General features: G+C 46.5%; 1 long non-coding RNA gene across 1 annotated transcript; it reads right to left on the bottom strand.

Annotated features, from left to right (window-relative positions):
- Positions 1-20,486: 20,486 nt before the first annotated feature.
- Positions 20,487-22,313, bottom strand: LOC122918025. The gene is made up of 3 exons (XR_006386545.1): positions 22,245-22,313; positions 21,849-21,944; positions 20,487-20,913 (listed from the first exon to the last, which is right to left on the bottom strand). It is a non-coding gene; the product is annotated as an uncharacterized LOC122918025 (long non-coding RNA).
- Positions 22,314-22,754: the final 441 nt, after the last annotated feature.

The raw sequence follows: 22,754 nt of genomic DNA, 5'->3' as shown, positions 1-22,754 counted from the left end.
GCCAGAAAGAAAAATTCCACTGAAATGATTAACAAATGTCTGAAGGTGAGCACCTGGAGCCTTCGAGAGTCGCGGACTCAGGAAGTTCTCTGTCTCTTTAGGCTTTTTCCCGTTGACATTACCAGGGGCTCCTGACAGGCTGGAATCCAGGATATGGACCAGAGAACTTCTTTCTTGGGGTACAAGCCTGAGGCCTGAGAGGACCTGCTACCTGAGAAGGGCAGGAAGGCCATCGTCTCCCACGCAGAATGAAGCATTCATGAGGTGCGGAGAGGGCAGGGAATTGCCTCAGCACACAGGTGAGGCCATGCAGCCACTGGGGGAAAGGGCCTGTAGGGGAGGGAGAGTACCACATCCTGTCCCAGACTAAGAAGCTCCATCTGCTGAGGAAAAGGTGGGAACCCTTAGAAGGCCAATCCCTAAACTGAAAAACAAAGCCTCAGGCTGAGTATGAGCCTGGATCAGAACAGAGTTAGTGTCCTGCTCTGTCCAAAGTAGGCTAGCCAGCAGGGTACAAAGAGCAGCTCCTGCTAATGGAGGAACAAAAGGATGAAGATGTCAAGGAGAAAAAATTTTCTCTGCTTTCCACGGTCCCTCTCACTAGGCTAGCATCAGATTGACATGAAATAGATTAACAAGAGAAAATAAAATTCAATTGCATAAGTCCAGGAAATCCACATACACATGAAATTCCAAAGACACTGAGGCAATATGAAGCTTATGTGAGCTCAGGAGAGGTGTAGGGGTCTGAGGATACAAAGCAGGGAAGACCATTAGTGGGAAGGTGAAAAGAGAGTCTTGGTGGGGAAAGGTGCTCTATTATGCAGATAAATTTCTTAGGTAAAGAAGAATCTCTGTTAATAACTCTCTTCCTGGTTTTGGCAGGCAGGGGAGGGGGAGGTAAAGACCTTTTCTTGAATCTGTCTCATTTTTATTGCTTTTAACTAAAAATATTGTTTTTGTCAAAGTCACCCATCTTGGAATGGCCTGCTATTGGTCTCTATAAAGATAAATCACCCTGAGGCACATCCCAAAGGTAACACTCACAGCTGATAGGAAGCAAGCCCTCAGGCAAACAACCCCACCCTACAAAGAAAGTAATGGGAAAAGAATGTGAGGACTGTGGACAGAACCACCAACAAAAACCAGTTACCTGGACTAGAAGGACTGAAACCCCTACACAGCACTTAGCAAAAGAACAGGCAGAAACATTTCCATGCTAAAATATATATTCTATATGCCTCGGAGTATTATCTTAATGAGATGTCTGCAGTTTGTTCAAAAATTATTAAATACATGCAAAGAAATGCAGATGAATGGTGTCCCCCTGGCACCTAAGAGAGTCTGCGCTTGCCCTCTGAGTCCCTATACCCAGGGGAGAGTGATATTTTGCACATGAAATGAACAAAACCTACAGCAACAACAAGAAACACTATGACAGGTTGAATGGTAAGTACTTCAAAGGAAGGAGATTTTTTGTATTTTAAAGTCTTTAAGAGCACTTTTTCCCCTGCTTTTTGAGTATGACACCTCACAATTGCCTTTTGCACTGGACCACGAAAATTATAAATGTCCAGTGCTTACACCCTTAAGTTTGGTATGGGGATATTGGGAGGGGGTGGTGGGTTTGAGCAGGAAGAAGAAAGGGTGATAACGAAATGAGGAGTGCAACTCTGGGATCAAAGTGTCCAGAGATGATCAGAGACACCAAAGGAAATAACAGATGCAAGAGAGGGAGGTAGCCAGAAGACAAAGCATAAGCAAGAAGAGTTAGGGGTCTCCAGGAAAAAAAAAAAAAAAGGCAAAATATAGCTTTCCTGACATAAGAAAAGTCACTTTAAACCTCCATTCTGTGAAGTAGGTATGAACATCCATTATCAGGCCAGGAGAGAGTCTAATCCTTTCACAATAAATCAGTAGTAAAACTCGTAGGACTGGTTCAAAAATGAAGACTAACTTGACACACTCTTGAGTTATTTTTGCAGTATCTAAGCCCTTTGGAGCACCCAGATGTTGGACCTATGGGGGTCAGATTATTGGTGACGCCCACTTCTGCTGACCTCATGACTGACCCAAACTCTGTCATCTTCAGGTGACTTTTCCCCCAGTTCAATGCTGAATTCCTCATTGCACGAGTCCCTTCTTGCAAATGCATGCATTGCCCATACTTTAAACTTGCTCAATTTTGTTGTCTGTGGAAACACTGCTTTGGGAAAATCCCCAGTGTTCACCTTACTTGTTGCAAGTAAAACCCTCCCTTGTCCTTTTCTTTGGCTTGGTTGTGTCTTTTGGCTCAACACCTACCAAGAGGCAAGCAGAGTTTCAGATACCAGAAGGAAGAGAAGAAGGAGGTGAAGGAAGAGGAAGCAGAAGAGGGTTGGAAATTGAAGTGGAGTGGAGCCCCTCATCCTTCAGCTCAGCTCCTGTGGGCAGGATGACTCCAATCAGTGGTGCAGGAAGTAGCTGTTGCATTAGTCATGGTTCCACTGAGGATCTGCCACTTTTTCAGCATCGAGGTTAAAGGCAGGCTGCCCCAGCGTGGACCACTTTGGCATGAACATTATTGTGAATTAAAAGAAATCAAAATCCAACAGGTTCAGAAAAAGCTCTTTGCTTTTTCTGTCTAATTTCAACTGTCTAAATTTACATTGGAAAGGAGACTGTACCAGGAAGAGAGCTATCAACAGAGAGTCCTCTTTACCTAAAAAAACTTATCTGCATAATAAAACATCTTTGTTTTCCACCCTCTCCTCACCTTCCCCTTAATGGTCTTCCTCCCCTTCCTGTCCAGACCTGTGCACCTCTCCTGAGCTCACATGAGCTTCATGTTGCCTCACTGTCTTTGGAATTCCATGTCTGTGTGGATTCCCTGGACACATGCAATTGAATTTTATTTTCTGCTGTTAATCTGTCTCGTGTCAGTTTGATTCTTAGTCCAGCTAGAAGGACCGTGAAAGGCAGAGGAATTTCTTCCTCCCAAGCACCAGCCAGCTCCACTTCTGTGTATGCTTGGCTGATAGTGGACAGAGGACAAGCTCTGAAGCAGTAGATAGGAGAAGGTCTTCTCAAGAGAGAGAGAGCAAACTTTTGGGGGTGAAGGAGTGTTTGTCATGTCACTGACACTTGTGTAATCCCTGGACACAGGAGCCCCCCAAGGAGAAATCTAGGAGGTGCTTGGAGGCTACCTGGCATGGTGTTCAAGCCCCCCTCAGAGAGCAGGGCATCAGCCATGTCCCCAGACGTCCTTGAGACCCTCCTTTTGGCTCACTCGTGCTCAGACCTTGAGCACAGTCCTGTTTCTCCAAAAGCCCTTGCTGGATGCCCCCCAAACACCATCATAGTCCTTGAGTTCCTCCCTCCTCAGGACCCAGATGTGATCCCCCTCCCCACACTGCCCCACACACTCAACTGATGTGCCTTCCCCACCAACAGAAACCTCAACTTCCCTGCTGAAGAAATCCACTGCCCCTAATAACAGTTTCCCTTTCCTGAGCTTCTCATTCCACCCACACTCTGCCTCCCATTTCTCTCCCAGTTGTCTGGCCTCAAGCAGCTCTCCCTACATCTACTCTGGGCCCTTCTCACCTCTCACACCACATCTCTTGTACTAAAAGAGCTTTGGGCTAAGCATCAAGAAAAGTCCTGGGTGGACACCCAATAGATGTAGTGAGTTGGAGAAAACATACTGGTGTCTGGTCTCAATGTCTTCATCTGTAATATGACAGGATTGAAAGAAGTGAATGTTTTCTGGCAGTACCCTGGGCTCTGACACTCCACACGCCTTCCTGTGTTCCTGTGTCCCCCCACCCACATGTCCTGCTCCTCCCTACTCTGCTCTGTGGCCACATCAGGTCCACAAAACCTTCACTTCAGCTCCCAGGACCCCTCCCCCATTTCCTCCTCCTCCCGCCCATTCAATCTAATCTCAGTCCTTCCTTCCAGACTCACTTTCAAACCTGAAACACTGTTTTCTCACATGCCCTTTGGAATTCTGCGTGCAAATATACAGAACAGATATGAACTCTATTCTGGCAAGATGACATGCTCCATAACTTGAAAAGACATAAAAAACAAACATCCAGAAATGCAATATTTAAAAAAAAAAAAAAAAAGTCTTTTAGTTTTTTTCTGAATGCAGATCTGTGGTCATAGTGGGGAAAAAAAAAAAAAAAATGGATACACCCAGAGAATAAAACAAAAGAAATGGGAAGTCCCAAAAGTTGGAGGGGATGTGGAGAAAGGGGAATTCTCTTACACTGTTGGTGGGAATGCAAGTTGGTGCAGCCTCTTTGGAGAAGAGAGTGGAGATTACTCAAGAAATTAAAAATAGACCTTCCCTATGACCCTGCAATTGCACTACTGGGTATTTACCCCAAAGAGACAGATGTAGTGAAAAGAAGGGCCATCTGTACCCCAATGTTTAGAGCATCGATGGCCACGGTCGCCAAACTGTGGAAAGAACCAAGATGCCCTTCAACAGATGAATGGATAAGGAAGATGTGGTCCATATACACTATGGAGTATTATGCCTCCATTAGAAAGGACGAATACCCAGTTTTTGTAGCAACATGGACGGGACTGGAAGAGATTATGCTGAGTGAAATAAGTCAAGCAGAGAGAGTCAATTATCATATGGTTTCACTTATTTGTGGAGCATAACAAATAGCATGGAGGACAAGGGGAGTTAGAGAGGAGAAGGGAGTTGGGGGAAATTGGAAGGGGAGGTGAACCATGAGAGACTATGGACTCTGAAAAACAATCTGAGGGTTTTGAAGGGGCGGGGGTGGGAGGTTGGGGGAACACGGTGGTGGGTATTGGAGAGGGCACGGATTGCATGGAGCACTGGGTGTGGTGCAAAAACAATGAATACTGTTATGCTGAAAATAAATTTAAAAAATTAAAAAAAAAAAAAAGAAATGGGAAGCTGACGTGGCAAACAGGGCATATGAGCATACCAGTAACCATGTGTATCTTCCAGGGGTTGGTTGTTCTTGCTGCTCTGCTCAGATTAGGACACAACGCCTGAGACCAGGCGAATGGGTGAATGTCGGCATCGAGCCTTCTGCTCTCCTCTCAGTGACAGTAGGAATCAGAAGAAAACCACCCAACTGTACAGAAGAGGAAGCTGGTCCATCTGTGTATTCCCTGAATGCTGGCTTCCTTATTTGCTTGTTCCTCATTCTAAGAATTACTAATCACAAGGGTTACCCTGGAGTTCACAAATTTTCCACTTGTGTAACACTGGAGTACACAATCTGACAAATTAAAGTAATAGGCGATTCCAAGTTTGGAACACACCTGTGTCACTTGGTGACATTTTCATGCTGTGTTAACCTCAGGAGAGCCACCCTCAACGGCAGCTACGAAGGGTTTCCCACGCATAAAGCCTTTCCTTGTATGAGGCCACACGCCTAAATTAGAGAGTGCAGAGAGATATAATGCATCACGAAGTCAAGTTGGCAAATAAATAATACATTAGACCCCACAAGAAATCACACATAGCAGAAATTAAATTTTAAAAGCTCAAAGTTATAAAAAGAAATAACACCAGAAAAGAAACAGACATTATCAAAAAATACCAGATTTTTAATAGCAAATTAACCTTCTAGAAATAAAAACTCTTACCACTGTAATTAAAAACTCAATGGGTAGAGTAAGTAACACATAGAGTTGTACTGATTGCATTTAATATTGATTTTTTTTTCTGACTTATTTTGCCAGGACCCTTGTTACCAGATAGAAAGTCGGTGAAGGTACTCTCTGCTGTGTGTTTACTCACAGTCGTCCTTAAGAGCATCCTCCAAGAAAATGACCTGAAGACGTGAATTTTTCCTAGCAAGTTCTGAAAACGCTGCCTAAGTTACTTACTATCCTGCAAGGACTGTTCTATGTTTGCTTACTTTGCTATCTTGCTTAATGCTTATTTACCCAGAAGAAAACTTTGTATGAGTCTGCTGGGGTTGCCATGGCAAAGTACTCCAGACAGGGGGGCTCAAACATGTATTTTCTTGTTTGTATGTTTGTTTGTTTGTTTATAATATGTATTTTATTTCATTCTATTGTTTCATGTAAGTATAATATTCAAACACGTATTTCTAACAGTTCCAAAGACCGGAAGTCTGGGACCAAGGGGTCAGCAGGTTTGGTTCCTCCTAAGGCCTCTCCTTGGCTTGTAGACAGATGGTCACCTTAGCCCTGTGTCCTCACATCACATTTTCTCTGCACAACCCATGTGTCAATGTCCAAACTTCCTCTTCTTTAAGAACACCATTCAGAGTAGACTAGGGCCCACCCTCAGGCCTCATTTTAATGACTCTTCGAGGGCCCTATTCTTGAGTGCTAAGTCTTCAACATATGAATTCCCAGGAGACACAGCTCAGCTCACTTTTCAAAATCTTCTTCACTTTCAAATGTGGGTTTTTTTTTTTAAGATTCTATTTATTTATTGAAGAGAGAGAAAGAGCAGGAAGGCGAGAGAGAGGGACTCCAGAGCAGACCCCGTGCTCAGTGCAGAGCCTGATGTGAGCCTGTGACCACAAGATCACAGCTTGAGCCAAAACCAAGACTTCATCACTGAACTCAGTGAGCCAGCCGGGCACCCCATCCAGTGTGTGTGTGTGTGTGTGTACATACGTACACGTGTGCACGTGTGCACGTATGTGTGTGTTTAACAAGGGTATTATTGATTTCTAGACCTCAGAGACGATTGTTCTGGCTTGTGAAAATAATGTCCCGCCTTCCCAAAGCCTGTGACTTTGTATTGTCTTCTTATTAATAGTTACAGCTCTGGTGTTTATGTTTAAATCAACATCTATGTTCTAAAATGTATAAATTATTCTGGTTTTTCTTCATCAAATTGAAAAAGAAACACATTTTTCCCCTTCTTCCACTAGATTCACTTGAAAAGAGGAAAAAGGAAGAGCTACTTGCGTATTAAGATTTCTTATAACTCTAAATAATTAAGATTACTTCATCAGATTTCATTTGGCATAACAGACTTACAAAACACAGGAATGGGACAAGAGCTCAGAAACAGATCCGTATATACAGACCCAATGTAATTGGTGCTACATAGCACTGGCCTTAGTGAAGTGACTAACATTGCTAAAAATAAAAATCTTACCTGTATTTCACACCAGGCACAAAAATCAGTTCCAGGTATATTATAGATCAAATGTAAAAGGTAAAATAATTGAGTTTCTCAAAGGTTAAATACTACAGTGGTTTTCAAAGGTGATCCCCAGACCAGCAGAAACAGCATCATCTGGAATTGTAAGAAATGCTAATTCTTGGACCTCTTTCCCAATCTAAGGAATTAGAAACTCTAAAGGTATGTGCCAACAATTTGTGCTTTAAAATTGCCTTCCAGGTGATTCCACTTAAATTTGAGAATTACAGAGTCAGGAGATTATCTCATGACCTCAGGACTAGAGTGACTAATTCACAGGATTAGATAACTATAGTCATAAAGAAAAGCATCCACAAACTCTGTCCTGTTAAAAAGAAATCCTCCTCATCCAAATATGACTTTATAAAACTGGAAAGTAAGCCAGAGCCTGGCATGAAATATTCACAATCATATGTCCAACCAAGGATTCGTATACAGAAATGATAAAGAACTTGCAATCAACAAGAAAAAGACCCTCCCCTCAACACGTAGAGCTAAAAACCTAAACTGGTCCTTCACCAAAGACAGTATCCAAACAGCTAATGGGCCTGTGAGAGAAAGGAACATACAGCTAGTCACCGCTAGTCACCGCTAGTCACCAGGGAAACGGGAACTGAAACAACGGTTGGATACACTGTGTCCCCATCACAACGGCTGTAATTCAAAGGGTTAGGACCTCGTATAGAGGAGGACGTGGGGAAGGCGGAAGGCGGACCACTGTGAAAACCTGTTGACCGGCATCCACCAAATGCAAAATCCATGTGTGACCTGTGAGCCGGCCATTCCATTTCCACACACGGTCCCGAGAGAAATGAGTGGTCACGTTCGCAACGAGACATATACAAAAACGTTCAAAGCAGCACGATTCAAAATAGGTAAAGTCGGGAAACAGTTCAAATGTCCGTGCCCAGCAGAATGGATAGATGGTGGTGTATTTACCGGCCACCACTCCATGGCATGACATGGACAAGCCTGAGAGAAGTCCCCCTGCTGGGGACGAGACAGGCAGAGTAGGGCACACCACGTGAGTGTACTGATGGGAAGTCAAGGACAGAATCAAAACTGCTCTGTGCTGATGGAGAGGGGAAATCTGCTGTCTTTGAAAGGACCATGAACCGGCACCTGGCTGGCTCAGTGGGTTAAGCCTCTGCCTTCAGCTTAGGTCACGATCCCAGTGTCCTGGGATGGAGCCCCGCATCGGGCTTTCTGCTCAGGAGGGAGCCTGCTTCCACCTCTTTCTCTGCCTGCCTCTCTGCCTACTTGTGATCTCTCTCTCTCTCTGTCAAATAAACAAATTTTAAAAATCTTTAAAAAAATAAATAACAAATAAAAGGACCACGAGGGAGACTACCAGGTGCTGAGAATATTCCTCAGCAGGGCACTGGGTCATGCGTAGGTTCCTTCACAACAGGGAAGGAGAGAGAATCAAAGAAAAGTGCACTGACCTGGGGTGTTCATAGGTTAAGACATGACACCAGGCCGTTGCTGTGGGATGCTGGGAAGAGAGACCAGGAACTGCGAGAAAGCCAGTACAACGGCATGTTTTCACAGTGGTCACCAGAAGCCCTGATCCTCAATGGTGCCCTTGAGGGATGTGAGGGCAGCATAGAGCCAGACCCCCTCCCAACAGTCCAGGATCGCCCCGTGGGCTGTTACTTCCCCCATGCTTGCAGTTCCGAGCCCCCACAAGTCATAACCCGCTTCACTCGGGGGCCCCAACCACATGCTGAGAAAACACCTTGGCCCCAAAATGCAGGATATAAACAGGGCAGCTGCAGCGGGTTCCCAGCAGCTGGGCTGAGGAGGGGTGAGGCAGGGCACAGGGTTTTATGAGCAAACAAGCAAAACATAATCTATACAGAAAATCTCCCAGTTCTTTCATAGGGAGACTTCAAGACGCCAGTGTGTTCAGTAACGTGCCCCCAAGGACGCCCGGGGGATACAGACACCCACAAGCCCCGAGTTCCCATGCTGGCATGATGTCTGCAGAAACCCCCCGAATTCTGTGCAGCTCAGACTCGCTTGTTCCGAATTAAAAACCCAGAGCCTGATGTGCCCAGTGCCTGTCAGCGGGTGTGACCCGTCACCTGCTGTGACATCTGATCGTCAGTGGGGACCCTGATCTTAACCACCACTTTAAGAAGAGCAGGCGGGTGCAACCTGGTATCTTGTAAGCGGCCTCCATCGACGTGGGGAGCTCTGCGGGAAGGCTCTGTTGCAGGTGCAGGACTTTATCTGACTCTGGGCTACATCCCCCATTCTTTTCCCACAGCCACAGTCAGCCTCAAATGAGATCTCTATGTCACATCTGTAATGAAAGTCCTAATTTCTCCAGCTTTGGGGAGGCATTCTCCTTAAATCTTCAAAATTTAAGTAAATTACTTTTACTATTTAAAGTTTATTCTATTCCTAACGAATCATTAATATGGAGATAGTCAGATGTTCTCCCTCTTCTTTTCTCATTACAGGGAACTGCATTTCTCAGGAGGCTTTTTGTTTTTAATCTACGTTTTCCAATGTGTTGGCATGAAGTTTTCCGATTCCCATCATATTCCTTTAGTAATAAAGTCTGTGGTAATATCCTTTCTTTTATTCTTAATACTGGTCGTTCGTTTTGTTTTGTTTTTTCCTCTTCCCTTGTTCATGTTGGTAAACTTCTATAAATTCAATTAATCCTTTTAAAACCAAACATGGGGCTTCATTGATTGTATTGTTTTCTCCTTGATTGACTTCTTCTTGATCTTATTATTTTCCATCTCTGTTGGGTTTACTTTGTTCTTTCTGTTCTTGCCTCTCAAGGGAAAACATAGATCACTGATTTTAAATTTTTCTCACCATGTTTAATACAAGCTTTTAAACTCTGTGGTTCCTCTTTGTTCTGTACCTCTTCTGATGAATCTCACATACTTTGATATGCTATGTCTTCATTACCACTCAGTTAAAAACTATTTTCTAATTCCCCTTTCAAATCCTTCATTAACCAATAAATTATTTGGAATTGTGCTGCTTAATTTTCAAATATTTGTGTATTTTTAAATGTCTTGTTATTATTGACAACAAATTCAATTCCATTTTGGTCAGAGAATACAGAGAATGATTTCAATTCTCTGATATTTACTGAGACTACTCTATGGCCCACAATGGTCTACAGTGATACTTGTTCATGCACAGTGGAAATTCATATATATATCCAGAATTCGTAAGGTGCAACGTTCAGTGGGTGTATATTAGTCATGTTGTTATCCTGTTGCTTGAATCTTCTACGTCCTTACTGATTTTTGTTCATTTATTCTATTAATTGCTGAGAACAGGTGTGCTAAACTCTCCAATCGTGATTTTTATTTGTGTATTTCTCCCTTTGATTCTGCCAATCTTCCCATCAGGAGTTGTGAAATTCTGTTATTAGGTGCATTGACATTTACGATTTTTATGCTTTCTTTATGAACTGGTCCTTTTTTTAAGATCTTATTTATATACTTGAGAGAGAGAGAAATATGAGAGGGAGCACTAGTGCGCAGGAACAGTAGAGCAGTCTCCCCGCTGAGCAGGGAGCCCGACATCAGGCTCTACACCAAGACCCCGAGATCATGACCTAAGCAGAAGGCAGAGACTTAATTGACTGAGTCCCCAGGCGTCCCTCTGAATTGATCATTTTATCATTACTAAATATTCCTCTTATTTACTATTCCCAGATCTTTCCAATTTCTCTTGTATATCCAAGTTTACAGCTGGTATTATTTCTCTTTATCCCGAAAGACTCACCATAGCATTTCTTAGTAAGTCTACTGTCAACAAATCCCCTCAGCTCTCATTTATCAGGAAATATCTTTACTTGACCTTTAAATTTGGAAGATAGTTTTGCTGAATATATCTAGCATTCTATAAAACTTCAAGTTAACAGTTTTGTTTGCTTTTTCCTTAAACATGGGAAGATACTATTCCATTGTCCTCTAGCTTATGTTTCTAGTGGGAAGGCAATGCCATTCTTACCTTTGTCCTGTGCATAGTGTCTTTCTTCACGGCTATTTTTAAGATTTTCTTTCTCTTTGGTTTTGAGCATTTTGACTATGACATACATTGATATGGGTTCCGGAACTTTCATCAACTTTGAGAAAAATTTGGCCATTATTTCTAAAAATAATTTTTCTGCCCCATCTAGTTATTATAACCCTAGTCAGAGGTACCATTCAGTTATTTTAGCTTTTCCCCCAATGTTTTATTTCAGGTATTTTCTATGGCCCTTTCTTCCAGATCACTGACTCCTTCTTCCACAGTGTTTATCCTGTTACTGAGATCATCCATTACGCTTTTCTCAGAACACATTCTACGCGTTTGTAAAGTCTTCATATGGGGGCACCTGGGTCGCTTAGTTGTTGAGCATCTGCCTTCAGCTCAGGTCATGATCTCGGGGTCCTGGGATCAAGCCCCACCTCAGGCTCCCTGCTCAGTCAGGAGCCTGCTTCCCCGCTCCCTCTGCCTGCCGCTCTGTCTACTTGTGATGTCTCTATCAAATAAATACATAAAACATTTAAAAAATAAAGTTTTCACATATTCTATATGTTCGCCCATATGTTCACCCATTCTTTTAATCTTGACTTGTAAATTTCTAGATACATATATGTATTTTTTTTTAATGGAAAGAGGTTTCATTTATAAAAGGACTAAATAGTCCTTTATAGGGGAACCTCAAGCAACATAACCTGGAGCTAGGAGCCACAGAGCAGTCCCCAGCTCAGGGCTGATTAGCCAAACAGAGGAAGTCATTCCTGGAACCCAGAGGGAGAAAGTCACACAGAGTCAGCCACTCTGAGAGGAGCAGTGATCTCTACTTGAGGGACAGAGCCAGCCAAATGCTGAAATATAGTAGCATTATATTGATAATATTAGTTTCAAGTTCCTTTTCTGCTAGTTTCAACATCGGGGTTATCAGTGGATCCCTTTCTTTCAATTTTTTTTTTTTTATGTGTCCCATTTCCTCACATACTTCACAGTGTTTTATGACGTGCTGGGCATTGCCCATAGATAATGGGGGGGGCTTAAATAGTCAGCTCTTTTGCTTTGTTTTTATTTCTAGGAGTATGCAGCCTCTGTCCAACACACAGCTGCTCAAGTGAGGAAGTCAGTATCCAGATAGTCCCAGGTATGAAATTAGGTCAGCCTAGGCATGTTTTTAAAATTGACTTCGCCTCTCAGCCTTCCTCCCAGAGCCAAGTCGGACTTTGTTGGTCTCCTCAATTTTTCGATCCCGGAGCCCGGTAGGAGTTGGACGTGTTTCATCTTTTGAGTCAATGGTAGCGTCCTCTGTTTCTAAAAATCACAAGAGTACATGAAACTAGAGTCTTTCTACTTACGGACTCACCCACACTGCCCTTTCCTCAGCACTACAGGAGGGAAGCCAGGGAGAACTGTTAGCTCAAGTAAATTATCGCTGAATCTGAGAGTCTCTCAGACCCCAGTGCCCCAGCTGCCCCCACCATGGCCGGTGAGTCTCTCGGAACATCGGCAGGCTTTCTTCTCCAGAGCTGCCTCCACGGTCATGTGTTAAGAGTGCCTCTCTTTGAACGTCAGTGCGTTGGGGGTTTTCTTGCCTCCACGTCTCTTCAGTGGCTTCATCGATGAGTACAATGTTTATACTCCCCAAACACTGTGGTGTTACAATGGAAACAAAGATCTACATCCTTTCATATCTCAGCCAGGAAATGACTTATTGTGTTTAAATTCTAGCCAAATTGCAAAGAAAACTACAGTTTCTCTTTATTTTTTTTTCTAACATGAGGTTCTTATGGTACTTATCTCCTGCTTGGTGAAAAAACAGAAAGAAGAAAAGAAGGCAGTTACATTTAAAACTCGGTACGGGATCTAGGATTCCCTTTTTGTGTCATGAGCCTAGGAGATCCTATTGTGCACATAGAACGCAGCCGGGACATACTCTTGGAGACTGTGACCCACAAAGTCTATGGTCTTTCTAAGTTGGCTTCTTCAAAAGCAAACACACAAAATGTGTAACAGATGAAAACCAGTAGGAGTAGGGCCAGGAGTTGTTGCAGAGAAAGAGGAAGGGGCAGCGGCTGTGCTTCCCCTCTGGGACACAGAGGAGACCCAGAGAAGTAAACCACTGAAGTCAGAAGGGCAGGCAATGGAACAGTGGGGAGCCAAGGGCATCAGGGGTCCAGCCCAGAGATGCAGAAGCAGAGCAGGGCATGGGAACCCTGATGGTTCTGCAGGACGTTCACTACAAGGAAGGAGAGCTAAGTCTGGAACAGGCGCTCGGAGCTCAGTCCTCACTAGGGAGTCACAGATTAACCCCGCAGGAGCCTGGAATTACCCACTGCAAAGAAGCTGCTGACGCTTTCATCTTGAAGTTACAATGACTTTGTAGGGTCGACACAGCGTGAGGAGGCGTGAGGAGGCATCCAAAGAAGAGAAAGCCACACAGCTTCCTGTCCCTTCTGCCACACGGAATCTCTGTTTGTTTGAACTATTGACTTCGGGTCTGAAATGAAGGAGCCTGTCAATGGCCCATCATGTAGGTGTGGGACGCCTCCCCTTCTGTCTCCTGGTTTGCTGGTGAGCTGTGGCTCTGCCGGAGGACGTCTGTTCTCATCCCGTGTTTTCCAGTCGCTGCTCTCCACGCTGGAAGGACCCATGAATGATTGCGTGTTCTTGGTGGGGCTGAGCAGACACGCTGATCTGAACACCTGACTCCAGCGAGGCATGCAGTGTCCTCGGGGAAAAGAAGACCCAGATGGCAGTATCCGTGACGTCTTTGCTTTCAGTGGTTCATAGAAATGCTCACCCACCCCAAATTCTCGGTAAGACATCACAAGTGCCCTGACAGACGATGACCGTACCTGAGCCAGGGACATGGTCTCTGCTGCTGTATCCTGCTACATACGGGGTCACTGTAGTACATTGTCCTCTGGGGTCAGGACCTCTATTGTTCAACTTTTTCTGATTTTTTGGTCAGGGAGCGCTTACCTTCCTTTACCTACATAATGAATTGCTCCTGAGGGGGACAGCCTGTCTCCCCCATTGTCCTCAGGACCATGCCAGCTGTAACAGCAGGAGAGGCCATATGGATGGGAGGAATGGAGCTTCTGCCCACTTGCCCTGTGTGTGGCACTTCCACCGGCCAGCATGGCTCATCCCCAAGACCTCTCTATACACAACAGGAGAGTGTAAGTAAAAAGTAAGAAATTGAGCCTCCTGGGGCGCCTGGGTGGCTCAGTGGGTTAAGCTGCTGCCTTCGGCTCAGGTCATGATCTCAGGGTCCTGGGATCGAGCCCCGCATCGGGCTCCCTGCTCGGCAGGGAGCCTGCTTCCCTCTCTCTCTCTCTGCCTGCCTCTCCGTCTACTTGTGATTTCTCTCTGTCAAATAAATAAATAAAAATCTTTAAAAAAAAAAAAAAAGAAATTGAGCCTCCTGAGGCAGCCTATTCCAGATCAGCAGGCGGTGGGAGCTCCCTGGTGCTCCTTGTACTGTGTCTTCATCAGCGGGAATCCTAGTTGCCAACCACTGTGCCCTGGGGAGTCCATGGCTATGCCCACTTACTCCTTATTAAAACACTCGAGACCTTTGTTGAGAAAATGTTTCGGTACCCTAAAGATTGTAACCTTGGTAAAGGGCTTATAGTTTCATGCCCATAAAGAACAAACATGGGTCTTCACGGTGCGGCATCAGAGGTGTCTTGGGTCCCCCGAGGTGAGTGACAGGCGCTGTGTGCCAGACCCGCCCCCTCACACGGCGACTATGGACAGGCTAGATGTACACACGCAGTAGGATGAGTCTTCAGGCAGTGTTTGGGGGAACCGTGGGAAGGGTCAGAGCAATGTCGCTATCAAACACCGTTTATGGCCATGTAAAATGCGTGCACACAAAACTATCTACAAGAGGACATACACATAAATTAGAAGTTACCCAATAGGAAAGTGGTTGTGTATGTATGAAATTGGGCATGTAAGTGGCTGATAAGAACAAATGCAGTAAATGCTTAAGCAGAAGAAAGTGTCCTTGCCCTTGTCCTTGTCCTACACTGACATTCCCTGAGCCGAGGAGTCTGATGAGCTCCACCCTCGGTGTCTCACGCTCGGCCCGTAAATGAAGAGATCCTTCGTAGGAGAACAGTAAGGCACCACAGGGCGGTGAACGGGAGCTGCCACGCGTGGGACTTGGAGCGTCTGCCGTCGTGGGTGCTGTGAAGCACAGCTCCGGGCGAGCCACGAAGGGACCTGCGGGCCGGGCGTGGTTTCACGGTCTCACACGGGGCATCACAGACACGGAGAGAGAAAGGAAAGTGAACAGTAGACGTGAGGACGTTCAGATCCGCCGTCTTAGTTACATTCTTTAAAACAGTCCTCGTCTTCAAACATTAGCCGTTGTCCTGAATAGAGTCTTTCTACCCGTCAATCATTTTCCTGAAGCATGACTTATCTTTTCAACGCTGTTCTGGAAAAATGGTAGATCTGTTGATTTGATGGAGTTTCGGTTCCTGGTAAAATTAGGCAAATACAAATTCTGATCCAGTCTGAGTTCCACATCAGGACACATGCGAACGGCTCGCACCCCGAGGGGGTCCCCGGCCACAGCCACCGTCCTTCCACCACAGCCCAGAGCCGCTGTGACGCGTGAGGGCCTTCTGCGGAGCAGGTGTGGCGGGACCGTTCTTTATTCCCTTCGTGGTTTACCTGGTCGCGCCCTGGAAAGCCGCAGCTGCCAAACACACAGCTGATTCCAGAGCGGGGTCCACACGGGGCCTGCAGGTCTCTCCGGACGGCCCCTTGGCCAGCAGTGTCCGCAGCCACGCTCCTACGGGCTCCTTGGCCAGCCTGAGGTGTGGAAGGGCAGGCGTCCGGACCAGACGGGGAGGACCCCAGCGGGCCTGCAGGGGACTGTGCCCGGGCCTCACAGCCTTCAGCCTTTCTTGGGTTAAATGGTGCTCCTGGGAGATGGCGGCTCGCAAAGGCTGGGTTAATCGGCAAAAGCTTGCATCTCCCTATCGTTTAGGTTTTATTATGGAGAATTTAAACATGGAAGAGGCAAAGGAAGGCACAGTACTGTGGCAGAGCTAAGTGGCTCATCCCCCGTGGGCCGTGGGCCTGGTCATCCCCTGACACGCTCTCCGACAGGCACCCCCGCACCCCTGCCCCTCCACACCAGCCTTCACACCTCCCTTCACCCCTCACACCGCACCCGTATCTGCCCCCACACCCATCCGCCCCCGCCTACCCCACGCATACCCACACGCCCCTGCACAGCCTCCGTACCCACAACTCTTCCCACACTCCCTCCACACCCACACCCTGCATACCCACACCCCCCTTACGCCCTCCCCACGTCCACCCACACCCCCCTGCACAGCGACAGCCCCACCCCATCTGCACTCTCCTCACACACCTCCACACGCCCACAAATTCCAGGGGTCCTACCCTTTTATCGACAAGCACTGCGGCACGTATTACAATATCAGGATCGTACCTCAAACAGCAAATAGTTCTCGAGTCCCCTTAAATGTCCAGTGTACTTTTAAGTGGTTTTTTTACATCTTCAGATGGTTGAAAAAAAATCAAAAGCACAACAGTGCATGACACATGGAGGTCACGCGAGGTTCACGTTTCCGCGTCCATAAATCAAGTTTTGTCGGCACAGACACTTGGTCAGTACCTGCCGCAGCTTCTGTGCCCCGTCCGCAGAGCGGAGCCGTTGTCACCGGGACACGCTGGCCGCAAAGCCCAGAGCATTTACTATCTGTCTCTCAACAGGAAATGACCACCAACCCCAGCCCCGTTCTGCGACCTCCAGCACCCCAGCCTGGAAGGAACTCTGCGGCAGCCCCTCCTGCGGCTGTGCCACCTCGGCGAGACCCACCTCCCCAGCCACTAAGGCGAGAGGGAGCCACGGAGCTGGGATGAGGGCGTGGGCCGTGTGGCCACCAGAGGGAGCAGCTGGGCAGTTGGTGGCTGGAGAGCGTGGAGTCTGTGATCGGGACTCGGGCTCGCCCCTCTCAGGTGTGTGCTGAGTCCCAAGGTGGCCCAGGGCCATTCTGGCTGCCAGTGGCAACGGTCAGAACTTCTTCGATCCGTAAAAAAGAGTATTACAGCAGTGTGTATGTCTCCAAAACTTCTGAGTATCTCCTCGGCCTGAATATCCATAGGATTAATGACAGATTCTAGAACAACAAATACCTTCAGGATTTGTGGGGTTTGCCCCCTCAGCTGACCCAACCCCCTGTCCTGTAGAACGTGAAGAAACTCGGATCATCCTGAAAAGCCCTTTAAAGGACTTCAGGATTGGGGAGCGCCTGGGTGGCTCAGTGGGTTAAGCCTCTGCCTTCGGCTCAGGTCATGATCTCAGGGTCCTGGGACTGAGCCCCGCATCGGGCTCTCTGCTCAGCGGGGAGCCTGCTTCTCCTCCTTCTGCCCTTCCCCCTGCTCGTGTTCTCACTCTCTCTGTCCCTCTCTAAAATAGATTTTTTAAAAAAGACTTCAAGGTCGGGGGCGCCTGGGTGGCTCAGTGGGTTAAGCCACTGCCTTTGGCTCAGGTCATGATCTCGGGGTCCTGGGATCGAGTCCCACATCGGGCTCTCTGCTCAGCAGGAAGCCTGCTTCCCTCTCTCTCTCTGCCTGCCTCTCCATCTACTTGTGATTTCTCTCTGTCAAATAAATACATAAAATCTTAAAAAAAAAAAAAAAAGACTTCAAGGTAGAGACTTAGTGTGTGTAGACGAACCCAGGCAATGAAGCCTGGCCTTACTGTTCCCCGATCCAGCAGGCATTCCGCCAAGGAGCTCTTGTATGTCCCCCCACCCACCTACAGCAACTCAGTTCCCTTCACCCTTGACGTTTAATATCACTCTGAAAATTCTCCTTATAGTGCCTGCCGCGTGAATCTGCAGAACAGTCAGTAAGGAGGAGAAAGCAGCCTGGGCGTCTTGTGCGGTGAAAGACTGAACACAGGCAAGAGGGCGCTGTCAACTGTTGGAAAGAAGAGATGCGCGCGTGGGCTGAGAGCAGCCAAAGTGACTCCCAGAGGCCGTAACTTGTGCCAGGCTTTCCAGCAGTCAGCCGTGGAGGTGACGACACAGACCTCCTGCCTTTGAAGGAAGAGTTTTATTACGTACAAACCCCAGGAGAAGGGGCCACGTGGAAGAGGGCAAACTTCAGACTGGAGGCAAGGCGAGGAGAAGCAGGGTGAAAGCCTCTCCTGCGGGTTTGCATAGGAAAGGCAAGGCAGGAGGGTCGGCAGGCGGGTCGGCAACTCAGGGTAAGGCAGTCCGACTAATTTCAGTAGGCTGTGAACAAGCAGGAAGGTGTCCCGTTGGTGCCCTGGGTCATTAGAGGATGGGAAGATCTTAGTTTGGTGTTTGAGTTCGAGGAGGGGAGGTGGCTGCGGACATGGGATGTGGGTTGGCTGGTTTGCCTGTGAAACGTGTGCTCCTAGCGGAGTCATGTGCTAGTGAGGAATCAGCCAGCCCTAGAGGGACAGTCTCTCCTGGCCAGCTAGGTCCTCAAGACATCAAAACACCATAAAATACAGAAAACAAAAAACATGGTCACTCCATAGGGCATTTCACACCTGGGTCAGAGTGGCGACTGGGAGAGGAAAGGACCATTCATCTATAAAACTCAAGACCACACCACAGTGGTTTAGCCCCGCGAGTAGGACGCTGAGTCAGCAAGTTTCTGCAACCGCCGCTAACCGCGGCCACTGTCCCTGAACACACCAAGGTGAGGAGGATGGGCAGTAGACACGGTGCCGAGAACCTTATGGACCACGACTCGAGTGAGGAAACCCATAGTAGAAAACGTTCATACGCTTTCTGCCTTCCAAAGATCACATGAAAGGACCTTGTCTCCCTGCAAGACAGAAAAGCAGAGCCCACTTACCCCGGGCCTGACCCAGGTAGAGCCATGGACAGTGCGTATGGCACAGACGTCGGACGTTGGGCAGAACAGGTCAGCCTGTGTCTTCGAGAGGGAGCACATGGAGGCTGAGTCAGGCACCTCAGCCCAGGGCTTGAGGAGTCTCTGAGCACAGCCGGGGGCGGGATGAGTAGGGGGCCAGGCAGTGTCCCTGGGCTGACGATATGCCGGGAGCTCAGCGGCCCCAGGAAGATACACTTATGGGGCAGAGTGGCAGGCCGGAGACAATGTGCAGCAGGTCCTGGGGCCTTGGGCAGAGCCCTCCCATCTGTTACCCCAGGAAACATGATTAGATGAAAGGAAAAGCCAGGGTCACAATTCATGCTGACAAAGGTCCACCCCTCCTCCTGCCTAACACCCAAAGCCAGCCTTGAAAGGATCACAGAGTTTCCCACGTAGCCCAGGAAGCCCACATTTAGGGCTCTCGTGTCGCTCTTGTTTGGGGGTGACGACCAAGAGTGAAGATTGTGCACCATCTCCGGCAAGTACGACACCGGAGTCATGGACCCCTGTCGTCTTCGTGTTGCTTCAGCCTTTCCCAGGTTAATTTTAATTATTTTCATATTTCATCATACTAGGATGCCCTCGACCGTCAGTATGACAATACTTTAGGCTCCCTTTAGGGAAGGAAAATCTGACAAATGCACAAAAACACAATATTGATCATTTCATGTTTTAGCTTTTAAGGGTTGTCTTAAACCATACTTATGTGTTAATCACCATCCTTGTGAATCAAGGAAAGATAAATTTAAGAGAAATAAGTCGGTTATGGATTCTGAAAATTCGTAAAGCTGCTGTGGCCCCTCCCGCTGTCACAGACCTCATCACTTCCGTCGGTGGCGGTCCCCTGCTCTGGTCTGTGCTGCAAAGATGGCAGGTGCCCCCCCCCAAATCACCTGACACGGAGCGTGCACGTTATCACCAGCAAAACGCACCTGTCCCATGGGGGAATATGTACGGAGAAAGGCTCTGCTGGCTGTGTCCTTCTGAGAAGTCACTGTAAGGTGCCAAGAAGGGAGATGTCTCCTTCCCAGATCCTGCCCCCAACGCTCTCCTGATGGATAAAACAGTGGCGTTTCATGCAGGAGCCTGACCGTGAGCAGCAGCCGCGGGGAGCAGGAAGGAACGCGGGTCCCTGTTCCCTTCATGGATCCACTTGTGAACGCCTTCCTCTGGGTGTCCATCCAGTGAGAGGAATGAACTTGTAGTTTGTTTCTGCCGCGTTATTCTGTTATTTGGGCTGTTCCTGCCTCAAGCAACTAGAGCGAGGCCTAGCTGATGTTTGTTCACAGGTTTTCGTCCTTGTGAAGTACGGGCTCTCCTACATGCTTACTTGAAGGACCACAGCCTCGCAGGCACGGTCTCACATTCTCATGCCTTTATTTCCCCAAAATACAGCCTCAAGAGGAGAATGTCTGGGTTGAGAGGTCTGTCAGTTTTTCATGCGAAGAAAGTCTGTCAAGTCGCTTTCCCCAAGTCTGTTTGGAAAAAATCCTGTATTTCTCTCCCTTTTTGTTGCCCACCTGGTAAGAACGGTGTCTCCTGTTGCTGTAATTTGCATTTCCATGATTACTAAGGACGATGATTATCTTTCCTAGTTTCTTAGCCAACTTGGATTTGCTCTTCTGAGTTTCCCGTTCAGTCTTTGCCGTTACTCTCTGAGCGCTGAGCTTATTCTTATAAATGACGAAGAGACATTTCTCATTATTAATACCAGCTCGAGCTATCTGTAATTTTCCCCAATCTAGGGTCGATGATGTTGTCTATTGCCATACAAAATTTAAGTTTTTTAACATGTATTATTTTATTTTATAGTTTCCGAGTTCCTATTTTGGTAAAATAAATAAATAAATAAATAAATAAATAAAAATTTAAAAAATTAAAAATCTCCAAAACTTCAGTCTTTAATATATCTGGAATTTATTAATGCTGTCAGGTAGAGTTCCAATATTCTTTTCCTGGATGGAGAGCCAGCCCCTCATTGGTTATTCTTCTGCAGTGATATGAAATCACTCTATCCCTTACCTTCAGTTCTATTACCACACTACTTTTTTCTTAGCTTTTAATTTATTTTATGTCCATTGCCATATGTCTAAAACATAACACTGTGTAAATTTAAGGTATACAACATGTGAATCTGATACATTTCTACAGCGTAACATGATTGCCGTAGTAGCAGTAATTACTGCCTCTCTCTCGTCACATAATGATTGTTTTCTAGGGGTTGGGATCATTTAAATCTGGTCTCTCAGCAAGTTGGGTGGCTCTGTATTCCCTCTCCCGTACATTAGAGTCTCCAGGGCTTATCTGCTACTCTCTGCAAGTTTGTCCAGTCACTATCTGTCTGGTCCCTCCCTGTGCCATCCCACAGCCCTCTCCCATAGAATTTTGGGGGCGGTGCCTCTAGGTTTTAATATTCAGTATGGCAGGTCCCATACCCACACCATTATTTTTTTTCACATTTTTGGCCATTTTAATACTTATAATTTCATTTAATTTACACATCTTAGTGGTTGATATTTGATTATATTAACTATTCCAAACCAAGAATAGGCCATATATTTCCATTAATTCAGAGCACAACTTTTGCCCTTCGGAAGACTCTGCTTTTCTTCATTTGGTGTATGTACCATTCTTGTGAAATTCCTTCCTAAGAATTTCATATTTCTGCCACTTTTTTTGAATGGACTATTAATTCACATTTTCAATTCTAATTGATTGTTGTTAATAGAGAGAATAGCTTTGATTTTCATACACTTACCTTGTCCACATGACAAAAATCCCTGTTCAAATTCAAGTTGTTATTTGCTTTATCAAATATGGTTGCTTGGGTTTCCCAGGTACATGGCCTTATCACCTGTGGAAAGAGCTAAGTTTAGTTCTTTTTGTCACATCTGTAGGGGATACAAGGGTCCCTCTGCCTTGGCAGTTGGCTTTCAGGCCCAAGACAAGAGTACCTTTCCAAAGGCCACCAAGCCAGTAAGACATCTCAACTGTCAAGGCTCAAGACGGCTCACCGCAAGGCCTGGACCTCCAGCACATTGTGTTGGGCGCTCTTTGATCACATGGCGAGAAACCAACTACACTTCCTCTCTCTCTTTTGGAAGCACCAGGACTCTGCAGTCTGAAATGCAGCACAGAACGTGCACCTTCGTACCTTGCAAAACGTGTTTCCTGGGAGTCAGGCATATATTTCTAAGATGGAGCTCCCCAGGCCAGGACTATCATGGAGCTGTTAGGCTAGGGTTGATGTGGTCACTGCCATTGAAATCTAGAAACAGAGATACAGATGTAATTTCCCACTTCCCTCCATTTTGAGCTGTATTTCTGGAACCCACAGAAGTTGATCATCTCAGGAAGTTCTACCAAGGCTACTTTGACCCTCTGTTTCTTCTACCCAACATCACTGTGCGTCCACTTGCCAACGATGCATCACAGTACATTTTCCAGCACAGTCCCAGCACGTCTCCACATGCATGGGCTCCAGTGCTAAGGGCTATCATTTATGCAGGACGCAGCAACCCGCAGGTAACAGGTGTAAATCTTAGACTGTAAATTCAGTGGGCAAGAAATAGCACTTTCTTCAGTTTCTATTGGTTAACCTCTAACTTCTAAGTCTGAGCATCGTTCTACTCTGTGGTCAGGGAGGTATAACCATAGCTTTCCT

This window comes from Neovison vison, chromosome 10 (genome assembly GCF_020171115.1).
Source record: "Neovison vison isolate M4711 chromosome 10, ASM_NN_V1, whole genome shotgun sequence".
Classification (NCBI taxonomy): domain Eukaryota; kingdom Metazoa; phylum Chordata; class Mammalia; order Carnivora; family Mustelidae; genus Neogale; species Neogale vison.
Note: the sequence above shows the minus strand (reverse complement) of the source record. Positions and strands in the feature narration are given on the sequence as shown.